General features: G+C 42.3%; 1 long non-coding RNA gene across 1 annotated transcript; it reads right to left on the bottom strand.

The window, feature by feature from the left end:
• Positions 1-1323: 1323 nt before the first annotated feature.
• Positions 1324-9809, bottom strand: LOC121844630. The gene is made up of 3 exons (XR_006082087.1): positions 9681-9809; positions 1660-1833; positions 1324-1512 (listed from the first exon to the last, which is right to left on the bottom strand). It is a non-coding gene; the product is annotated as an uncharacterized LOC121844630 (long non-coding RNA).
• Positions 9810-10221: the final 412 nt, after the last annotated feature.

Genomic DNA, 10221 nt, shown 5'->3' with positions numbered 1-10221 from the left:
ATAGGATGATGTTGGATCTAGATGTACATCTCTATGTGATGATATAGGATGATGTTGGATCTAGATGTACATCTCTATGTGATGATATAGGATGATGTTGGATCTAGGCGTGCACACAGAAGTCTTTCAGGAAGGTGAAGAGGATGTCAATCTCTCCAATGGCTTTCTTGATCCCTTTCCCCTCCTCCATCTGAAACAACAAACCAAAAACAATGGAGGTTTTAGACAAAGATCACATTCAATCAAATGTACAATGGATTCATTTTCACTTTGATTCATGCATTAACTCTTGTTCATAACTTTGTTTATCGTGTTTCTTTGTGACAAGTATGAAAATGATCAAGTCTGAACAGGGTATCCTGGAGAATTACCTCGGACAACTTCTTGCGGAAAGCAATGCTGTGGTGGTGGTCATTGTAGTGTTTAATAGCCTTGAAGAAAGAGAGAAAATCAGTCACTTTCTCTGATATAAACACCATCTCTACACAATATCACACTTAAGATCTCTGACTAAGAGAGAGAGGAGGAAGAGGAAGAGGAAGAGAGAGAGAGAGAGAGAGAGACAGAGAGAGAGAGAGAGAGAGAGACAGACAGACAGACACATTGGAAGGTGTTGAAAAGGTAAAGAATGGATGAAGAGAGAAGGGGATGAAACAAAGGAGTGTAGGTGAAGCAGATGACAGAGAGGAAAACTTACACAGCCGTGTTCCTTCAGGTCTCTGCTGACTCGGGCCAGGTCTTCCTTCAGGGCAGGGAGTTTAGGATGATGCTTGTCCTGCTTCTCCTTAGTGGTCAGGATGTTACTCAGGTAGAAGTCCAGGATGTTAGCATGCAGGCAGCAGATGTCTCTGTGGTTCTGCCGTTGGAGACATCAGTTCAAAGTTCAGTTCAAAGGCATCAATTCATTAGTATGATATGGTTAGTATTGCCTACAGCTGCATCAGGCGGTAGAAATAGAAAATACAACACTAAACTAAATACCATTTCACACCAAGCTGTAAAATAATGTAGACTAGACATGGATGAACGTGACATTACTCATTGGTTTAATAGACAGACCTTTTTAGTATCGATGTCTGGCATCAGTTTAGTGTCAGTATCGATGTCAGAACTTTGCGCCTGTTGAAACAGACAGGAATGGCATCATTAGGCTTTTTAAAGTCATAATCATAATTAAATAAACCCGAATAAAAGGACTAAATAATAGGCTACTAGTTCTACAAATAGAATATATTTAGTTTAGTCCTACAATTATAAGCCGTAATGGAATATGAAATATGATAAAGTAACTTACATGTTGAGCCACCAGCTGCACCATGGTGTCGGTATCCGCGCTGTGCAGGGGGCGCTGAGCGGGCGATGGATGGAATGCGCCACGGATTCGCGCAGCAGACAGACGCTCATCACCACTACCACAGCGGCTACGAGTTGGACGGTGCTGAACTTCATATTGGCTCCGGGAGATTTGTCTTTCTTCAGTTTGAATAGTAATGCGAAAATATCACAGTTCACCTGGAAAGAATAAATTACAGTCAGATAACTGATTTAGGTCAGCCTTATCTAATCCTATAGACTACACGCTACAGGTGATCATAAATCTATTTTGTAAGAGAGACCTGTTGTGATACTACAACCAAGATTGCAGATTAGGCTGCTTACCTTGCGGGTTGGTTTGGTAGGTTGTCATGTTTTCTACCTGGTAGGGACAGTATTTATATTGTCTTGGAGGCCGTGGTGGAGGAGACGTCATTGTGGTTCCTTTCTCGGACATTCTCCCTCCCCAGCTTCCCTACCTGGGTTAACCAGGTCAACTTCATTACACCGAACTCAAAACTATACAGAAATATACACAAAAATAACATAACAGTAAAAAAAAGGGAAGATGGTTTATGAACAAAAAGATGACCTAATATAAATACGTGTGTGTTCCTAAATGAATGACATTCGTCAAAAAGAAGTGATGGCCAAGGTTGTGGATGTTGTGCCCAGTTAATTCATATTTGGAAGGATTGCGTGAGTTTTCTCCTCGGGTGGTTTAGGATGCTGGAACATCCTGGGGGTACACCAAATAAAAATGTGATTCACAATTTAAATTTTATTTTGATTAAATTCTTCACATTTTCAAACAGTCCATTTATATTTTCCAACAGGACTAAACATTTGGGTGAGTTCTCTCTCTCTCCACTGAGTAGCCTCGTTTCACTGGCCAAAATAAAATGAAACCATCTAGTGTTCAGCGAAATAACACAATGTCAAATAAGGAATATCCAATTATTTGAACCTTTACCTTCTCTTGGGAATTCCACTAATGGTCCATATGTAGTCAAACGAAGCTGCACTAATGGTCCATATGTAGTCAAACGAAGCTGCACTAATGGTCCATATGTAGTCAAACGAAGCTGCACTAATGGTCCATATGTAGTCAAACGAAGCTGCACTAATGGTCCATATGTAGTCAAACGAAGCTGCACTAATGGTCCATATGTAGTCAAACGAAGCTGCACTAATGGTCCATATGTAGTCAAACGAAGCTGCACTAATGGTCCATATGTAGTCAAACGAAGCTGCACTAATGGTCCATATGTAGTCAGTCAAACGGTCCAAGCTGCACTAATGGTCCATATGTAGTCAAACGAAGCTGCACTAATGGTCCATATGTAGTCAAACGACTAATGGTCCATATGCAAACTAACTAACGGTCCATATGTAGTCAAACGAAGCTGCACTAATGGTCCATATGTAGTCAAACGAAGCTGCTGCTCATTCCGTTTGCTTGAAAATGGATAATTGTTTAAAAAAAACTAAGGCACTCGTCCATGGAGACACATACCAGCTCTACTGGTAGTACTGCTACTACCACTAGGACATCATACTGCTACTACTACTAGGACATCATACTGCTACTACTACTAGGACATCATACTGCTACTACTACTAGGACATCATACTGCTACTACTACTAGGACATCATACTGCTACTACTACTAGGACATCATACTGCTACTACTACTAGGACATCATCACTGCTACTACTACTAGGACATCATACTGCTACTACTACTAGGATATCAAACGAAGCTGCACTACTACTACTAGGACCATCATGCTACTACTACTAGGACATCATACTGCTACTACTACTAGGACATCATACTGCTACTACTACTAGGACATCATACTGCTACTACTACTAATGGACATCATACTGCTACTACTACTAGGACATCATACTGCTACTACTACTAGGACATCATACTGCTACTACTACTAGGACATCATACTGCTACTACTATTAGGACATCATACTGCTACTACTAGGACATCATACTGCTACTACTACTAGGACATCATACTGCTACTACTACTAGGACATCATACTGCTACTACTACTAGGACATCATACTGCTACTACTACATCATACTGCTACTACTACTAGGACATCATACTGCTACTACTACTAGGACATCATACTGCTACTACTACTAGGACATCATACTGCTACTACTACTAGGACATCATACTGCTACTACTACTAGGACATCATACTGCTACTACTACTAGGACATCATACTGCTACTACTACTAGGACATCATACTGCTACTACTACATCATACTGCTACTACTACTAGGACATCATACTGCTACTACCACTAGGACATCATACTGCTACTACTACTAGGACATCATACTGCTACTACTACTAGGACATCATACTGCTACTACTACTAGGACATCATACTGCTACTACTACTACTACATCATACTGCTACTACTACTAGGACATCATACTGTTACTACTACTACTACATCATACTGCTACTACTACTAGGACATCATACTGCTACTACTACTACTACATCATACTGCTACTACTACTAGGACATCATACTGCTACTACTACTACTACATCATACTGCTACTACTACTAGGACATCATACTGCTACTACTACTAGGACATCATACTGCTACTACTACTAGGACATCATACTGCTACTACTACTAGGACATCATACTGCTACTACTACTAGGACATCATACTGCTACTACTACTAGGACATCATACTGCTACTACTACTAGGACATCATACTGCTACTACTACTAGGACATCATACTGCTACTACTACTAGGACATCATACTGCTACTACTACTAGGACATCATACTGCTACTACCACTAGGACATCATACTGCTACTACTACTAGGACATCATACTGCTACTACCACTAGGACATCATACTGCTACTACCACTAGGACATCATACTGCTACTACTACTAGGACATCATACGGCTACTACCACTAGGACATCGTACAGCTACTACTACTAGAACATCATACTGCTACTACTACTAGGACATCATACTGCTACTACTACTAGGACATCATACTGCTACTACTACTAGGACATCATACTGCTACTACTACTAGGACATCATACTGCTACTACTACTAGGACATCATACTGCTACTACTACTAGGACATCATACTGCTACTACTACTAGGACATCATACTGCTACTACTACTAGGACATCATACTGCTACTACTACTAGGACATCATACTGCTACTACTACTAGGACATCATACTGCTACTACTACTAGGACATCATACTGTTACTACTACTAGGACATCATACTGCTACTACTACTAGGACATCATACTGCTACTACTACTAGGACATCATACTGCTACTACTACTAGGACATCATACTGTTACTACTACTACTACATCATACTGCTACTACTACTAGGACATCATACTGCTACTACTACTAGGACATCATACTGTTACTACTACTAGGACATCATACTGCTACTACTACTAGGACATCATACTGCTACTACTACTAGGACATCATACTGCTACTACCACTAGGACATCATACTGCTACTACTACTAGGACATCATACTGCTACTACTACTAGGACATCATACTGCTACTACTACTAGGACATCATACTGCTACTACTACTAGGACATCATACTGCTACTACTACTAGGACATCATACTGCTACTACTACTAGGACATCATACTGCTACTACCACTAGGACATCATACTGCTACTACTACTAGGACATCATACTGCTACTACTACTAGGACATCATACTGCTACTACTACTAGGACATCATACTGCTACTACCAGCTGTACTGCACCTGCACCTGTCAACGACACAAGTTGTTCTGCTTCCACGAGCGCATCCAATGCTAGTATCGGTAATTCTACATTTGTTGTTAACCCAGCTAGCATCAGTAATTCTACATTTGTTGTTAACCCAGCTAGCATCAGTAATTCTACATTTGTTGTTAACCCAGCTAGCATCAGTAATTCTACATTTGTTGTTAACCCAGCTAGCATGGGCACTGACAGTTGTGAATCTGATGCAGCCGACGAGCTACTGCCCTCTTACCCAGGAAAGCACCGAACAACAGACTGGGACGTTGGACCATCGTATAGGCGCAAATATGATAACTACATTGATTTGGGGTTCACTTATGTTGGGAATAGTGCCTTTCCTCAGCCACAGTGTGTTATATGTACAGAAGTACTATCTCACAACTCGATGAAACCTTCACTCTTGTACAGACATTTAGAAACAAAACATGCTCATTTGAAAAATAAGCCACAGGAGTTTTGAGCGAGAATTAAGACGACTTTCGAGTAGTAAGACATGTATAATGGCAACAGATACCATTAATAAGAAGGGGCTAGAAGCGTCTTATATGGTGAGCTACCGACTGGCTAGGACAGGCAAACATCCTCTTCTGCAAACCACTGGAAACCAGGACAACAGGAGAGGACATTTTAAAAATACTGGACAGCTTTGTGACATCAAATGGACTTTGGTGGTCAAGATGTGTTGGTATCTGTACTGATGGCGCAAAGCCATGACAGGGAGACATAGTGGAGTGGTAAGGCGCATCCAAGCAGTTGCTCCCGACGCCACTTGGGTACACTGCAGCTTCCACCGAGTCACGCTGGTATAAGGATCGGGAGACAGGCGCAGGAATGCGTAATAGTTTGTTTTTATTGCATCAAATTACAGCAAGCATGTAAAGGCACGGAGACGAAGACCATACAAACACGAATACAAAACACAGGGTTGAGACCCAAACAAAAGAACGAGGAGTACCTCGAATACATACAACGGGGCGAGACCCGAAAACACAAACGCACAACACGAGAGCCAAAACAAACACGGCACAGGTACTCACACAACCAACGGACAACAGAACAATAATTGACAGCCCAATGGGGAAACAAAGGGCACATTTACATTTATCATTGGGGAAATGGGCACCAGGTGTGTAATCAACAGTTCTGGAGGGATCCGTGACACCGAGAGGCTCAAAGGAAAGCCTTTGGCAGCAAGAGCTGGTTATCAAGGTTATCAAGGTTATCAAGGGGTAAAGTATTGACACATATTTTTTTTTAAATTGAGAGACAAGCTTAAATTGATCTTTACTGACCATCATTTTCACTTGTCTGACCTCTTGCATGATGACGAGTTTCTCACACGAGAGGCTCTTGCTGCCAAAGGAATGCAGGTCAAAGCAGTAGAAGAGACGGGTCAAGTATGTCTGGCCCAGGAAGCAGTAGAAGAGACGGGTCAATCATGTCTGGCCCAGGAAGCCGTAGAAGAGACGGGTCAAGTATGTCTCTTGCTGCCAAAGGAATGCAGGCAGCAATAGCTGGTTATCAAAATGCAAAATATTGACTTTTAAATTTTTTTATTGAGAGTCAAGCTTAGAATGGTCTTTACTGACCATCATTTTCACTTGTCTGACCTCTAGCACGATGACGAGTTTCTCACACGACTGGCCTGTCTGGGTGATGTTTTCTCTTGCCTGAAAGATCTGAATCTAGGATTACTCTCCGCAACTATATTCAATGTGCGGGACAAAATTGAGGCTGATTAAGAAGTTGGAGCTCTTCTCTGTCTGCGTCAACAAGGACAACACAGGTCTTTCCATCATCGTAGGCTCTTTAGGTGCAAATGAACTCAAGGTAACGGACAATGTCAAATGTGGTATAACGAAGCACCTCAGTGAGTTGGGTACGCAATTACGCAGGTACTTTCCCCAAACGGATGACACAAACAACTGGATTTGTTATCTCTTTCATGCCCTGCCTCCAGTCCACCTACTGGTATCTGAATAAGAGAGCCTCATCGAAATTGCAAAAGCAGTTCTGTGAAAATGTAATTAAATCAGAAGCCACTGCCAGATTTCTGGATTGGGCTGCGCTCAGAGTATCCTGCCTTGGTAAATCGCGTTGTTAAGACACTGATGCCCTTTGTAACCATGTACCCATGTGAGAGTGGATTCTCAGCCCTCACTACCATGAACACTAGATACAGGCACAGACTGTGTGTGGAAAATGATTTAAGACGGAGACTCTCTCCAATACAACCCAACACTGCAGAGTTATGTGCATCCTTTCAAGCACACCCTTCTCATTAACCTGTGGTGAGTTATTCACCATTTTCAGTGAACAAATAAGGATTTATATGTAAGATGGCTAAATAAAGATCAAAATGATTGATGATAATTATATTATTATTTGTGCCCTGGTCCTATAAGAGCTCTTAGTCACTTCCCACGAGCCGGGTTGTGACAAAAACTCACACTCATTCTTATGTTTAATACATTTATTGTATAGTGTGTGTGTGGCAGGCTTATAATGATGGCAAAAAACAACATTTGAGAGTGTGCTGACCCTGGTGCTAGAGGGGGTACAGCTGACCCTGGTGCTAGAGGGGTACAGCTGACCCTGGTGCTAGAGGGGGTACACAGCTGACCCTGGTGCTAGAGGGGGTACACAGCTGACCCTGGTGCTAGAGGGGGTACAGCTGACCCTGGTGCTAGAGGGGGTACGCAGCTAGAGGTTGAATGTTTGAATGTTTGAAGGGGTACGGGACTATAAAAAGTTTGGGAACCACTGCTCTAGAACAACCAGTCTTAACTCAGAGGAGACCCGTGGAACCTCTAGAACCAACCAGTCTTAACTCAGAGGAGACCTGTGGAACCTCTAGAACCAACCAGTCATAACTCAGAGGAGACCCGTGGAACCTCTAGAACCAACCAGTCTTAACTCAGAGGAGACCCGTGGAACGTACGGAAATTATTACCAGTTATGAAACAAAGGCTGAGTGGTAGACTGGATCTAGAGATTTTAACACAGAAGCTGAGTGGTAGACTGGATCTAGAGGTTTAAACACAGGGACTGAGTGGTAGACTGGATCTAGAGGTTTAAACACAGGGACTGAGTGGTAGACTGGATCTAGAGGTTTAAACACAGGGACTGAGTGGTAGACTGGATCTAGAGGTTTAAACACAGGGACTGAGTGGTAGACTGAATCTAGAGGTTTAAACACAGAGGCTGAGTGGTAGACTGAATCTAGAGGTTTAAACACAGAGGCTGAGTGGTAGACTGAATCTAGAGGTTTTAACACAGAAGCTGAGTGGTAGACTGAATCTAGAGGTTTAAACACAGAGGCTGAGTGGTAGACTGAATCTAGAGGTTTTAACACAGAAGCTGAGTGGTAGACTGGATCTAGAGGTTTAAACACAGGGACTGAGTGGTAGACTGAATCTAGAGGTTTAAACACAGAGGCTGAGTGGTAGACTGAATCTAGAGGTTTAAACACAGAGGCTGAGTGGTAGACTGAATCTAGAGGTTTAAACACAGAGGCTGAGTGGTAGACTGAATCTAGAGGTTTTAACACAGAAGCTGAGTGGTAGACTGGATCTAGAGGTTTAAAAGGGCTAAACAGAGCAATTGAATGAATTAAATGTCTGACCCTCGTGGCGATCCAGCCATGTTTTGGAAGGTTATTAAATCACCAAAAAGAAGCAGTCGTTCTATTGAGCTCCAATACTATAACGGTCGTCGTATGAAGGAGAGGACCAAGGTGCAGCGTGGTCAGCGTTCATCTTGTTTTAATAAGAAATACCCAACACGGAACACTGAATGAACCGACAAAACGAACAGTCCTGACCGGTGAACCAAAACACAGAACAGAAAATAACTACCCACAACTCAAAAGTGAAACCAGGCTACATAAGTATGGTTCTCAATCAGGGACAACGATTGACAGCTGCCTCTGATTGACAACAATACCAGGCCAAACACAGAAATCCCAAATCATAGAAAAAAGAACATAGACAACCCACCCAACTCACGCCCTGACCAATACTAAAAGACATAACAAAGGAACTATGGTCAGAACGTGACAATAACAGACAAAATGTCTCAATAACTGACACCTTTTACCACCATGTTACTGCAGCAGTCTGTTTATCTGAAAGGGGAAACCGCAGCAATAAGGACAACTCTGAGAAGACTGTTCATGAGGACAACTCTGAGAAGACTGTTCATGAGGACAACTCTGAGAAGACTGTTCATGAGGACAACTCTGAGAAGACTGTTCATGAGGACAACTCTGAGAAGACTGTTCATGAGGACAACTCTGAGAAGACTGTTCATGAGGACAACTCTGAGAAGACTGTTCATGAGGACAACTCTGAGAAAACTGTTCATGAGGACAACTCTGAGAAGACTGTTCATGAGGACAACTCTGAGAAGACTGTTCATGAGGACAACTCTGAGAAGACTGTTCATGACACAAGCGCATCTCTAAAGCACGGTGCTGTTCAATCATAGACTTACCTGATACTGTAAATGGTGTCCCACTGTTCTCTCTAAGGCAAGTCACTACTAGGGAGGTTCTGGATGTTCTGTCTTCATCAAGTCACTACTAGGGAGGTTCTGGATGTTCTGTCTTCATCAAGTCACTACTAGGGAGGTTCTGGATGTTCTGTCTTCATCAAGTCACTACTAAGGAGGTTCTGGATGTTCTGTCTTCATCAAGTCACTACTAGGGAGGTTCTGGATGTTCTGTCTTCATCAAGTCACGACTAAGGAGGTTCTGGATGTTCTGTCTTCATCAAGTCACTACTAGGGAGGTTCTGGATGTTCTGTCTTCATCAAGTCACTACTAAGGAGGTTCTGGATGTTCTGTCTTCATCAAGTCACTACTAGGGAGGTTCTGGATGTTCTGTCTTCATCAAGTCACGACTAAGGAGGTTCTGGATGTTCTGTCTTCATCAAGTCACTACTAGGGAGGTTCTGGATGTTCTGTCCTCATCAAGTCACTAATAAGGAGGTTCTGGATGTTCAGTCTTCATCAAGTCACTACTAAGGAGGTTCT

This window comes from Oncorhynchus tshawytscha, unplaced genomic scaffold (assembly GCF_018296145.1).
Source record: "Oncorhynchus tshawytscha isolate Ot180627B unplaced genomic scaffold, Otsh_v2.0 Un_contig_17898_pilon_pilon, whole genome shotgun sequence".
NCBI classification, from domain to species: domain Eukaryota; kingdom Metazoa; phylum Chordata; class Actinopteri; order Salmoniformes; family Salmonidae; genus Oncorhynchus; species Oncorhynchus tshawytscha.
Note: the sequence above shows the minus strand (reverse complement) of the source record. Positions and strands in the feature narration are given on the sequence as shown.